The sequence below is a fragment of the Frankliniella occidentalis genome, unplaced genomic scaffold (assembly GCF_000697945.3).
Source record: "Frankliniella occidentalis isolate FOCC.00 unplaced genomic scaffold, Focc_3.1 Scaffold34, whole genome shotgun sequence".
In the NCBI taxonomy this organism is placed as follows: Eukaryota; Metazoa; Arthropoda; class Insecta; order Thysanoptera; family Thripidae; genus Frankliniella; species Frankliniella occidentalis.
Genome location: NW_026267164.1, coordinates 936,658 through 938,584, shown reverse-complemented (window position 1 = coordinate 938,584; position 1,927 = coordinate 936,658). Strand labels below are relative to the sequence as shown.

Genomic DNA, 1,927 nt, shown 5'->3' with positions numbered 1-1,927 from the left:
ACGCCCCGCCACGCCCCCCACACCACGCTGCACATTCGTCTCCCCGCAGCCGTCACTTACCTAGTCATGAACTCTTGGTGTTGTTGGTGCTCTTGTTGTTTTAGTGGTTCTGTTTGCCCGGAATTCATACATCGGATGTGTACGTACAGTCCTGCGCCCAAGTGTGTAGGGGTGGAAAAGATGACTAACACTCACGCACGTTTGTAATTGGTTCCGAATGCTACTTGGAGAGTCACACTCGAATAGTAACTTTAACTTGCCGCTAATTTTATCTCAGGTGGTTCAGAGTTGTAGTGTTTTTGTTGGTGCAGTGTGTGCGTGTGTGTGTGCGTGTGCGTGTGTGTGTGTGCAGCGTGCGGGAGTACAGCTCTTAGCCACACCCCTCCACGCCCCGCCGTGTCCAGCAGCGCTGGCCCAGCTGGACCGCTGATGTGCGGGAGTAAATGAGAAATCCCGAGCAATCCCACAAGCTGCTGAATCGGATAGGAGAGCGGCAGCGAGTGCGACACGCTGCATTTCCACTTCCCTCCTGGGAGGTCTCGGCTCTCTCTCTCTTTCTCTCTCTCTCGCTCTCGCTCTTTCGCTCGCTCTCGCCCACCCCCTCCGCAAATTAAAGCCTTGCACTTTGTCCACTCTGCAGGGCGCCGCCCCACCTCGCCTCACATTACTCTTTTTTTCGACAAGTATCCTCTATCCGCTCCAGCCACACTGTTGTTCTCAACGTTATTTTTCAGCATTGTCTAAAGGTAGCACGCAGTGCCGCGGTATTAAACGGCACACTATTGTCTTCTCTTTTCAAAGGAGAAGCCAAGCCAAGCGCGACTAAAAATATCACTACTCTGGAGTGATGGGGCGCTCTCTCCCCTCACGTCCCTGATATTATGATGCGAAAGTGATAGTGCCCACTTTCATCATCCCTTTACAAACACCTTTGGTGATTTGCGTCTAGCTTTTATTTTCTGTTTTGTTTTCTAACTGGGTAGATCTAGCCGACTGAACGAGGCTATCGAGTTGATCGCCCTCCGCCATGCAAACGGAGTATTAGGCACGCCTAGGCCCATTAGGCTATCGTTATTTGTGGTCAGCGCGGCGTCAGCGGCCCACCCTGTCAAAAAATAGGACGGACGCGCCGTGGAGAGCGTCGAGGTGGGGCTCCCCGCACGCAGCCGTGAGCAGGGTGGCTCAGGTCGCGTAGAGTGCGGCACCGCCCCGACTGTTGTGACAAGACCAACAAGATGTGTGCTTTGGAAATGCGGGAGAGGGCAACTTGGGGTTTACCCGAAATCACGTAGAATTACTTTGTGAAAGGCAGCGGGATGTCGTAAGCTCTTTAAGGGCATCCTTAATACTTCGAAATATTATTTATGAACAGTCCCTCCTTTCCTCCTCCCCACAGAATGGGGATTCTTCTTCACCCTTTGGGATTTCGTAGCCGCTCTCTCTCTCTCTCCCCCCCCCCTTTTCCATCCTCCATCTCTCTCTCGCTGTTGCAGAGGCCCCTGTTACCGGAGTAATCCTGGAGCCGTCATGTTGCATTATATCATGAGGGGTTTGCTATTAAGCGGCGAGACGGACGCGACCATGTGCAGAGAGAGAGAGAGAGAGAGAGAGAGAGAGAGAGAGAGAGAGAGAGAGAGAGAGAGAGAGAGGCAGAGAGAGAGAGGCAGAGAGGCGGCTGGTGGGGCAGGTGCCTCAAGAAGGGTGGCCAGAGCGAGAGTGGAGTGAGTCAGGGGAGGGAGGGAGTATGAGGGGTGGAAATGCGGCTCAGGTTACAAAATTGCTTACCAACTTGCCCTTTACTTTGTGTGATGTTAACCTTGCAGTCCCTCAACTCACTGCCACTCTCATGCCCGTAATGTGCCGAGAGGGAGGGCTGAAAGGAAGGGGCAGTGTAACGTGTATCGCATTCGGGTTGGGGATTTTATTA

The 1,927-nt window shown here is 53.1% G+C and overlaps 1 protein-coding gene across 1 annotated transcript in view; it reads left to right on the top strand.

Moving 5' to 3' along the window:
• The window catches only part of LOC113214904 (uncharacterized), a gene marked incomplete in the record, with an annotated part of 273,650 nt that overhangs the window by 152,032 nt on the left and 119,691 nt on the right, over window positions 1-1,927 (top strand).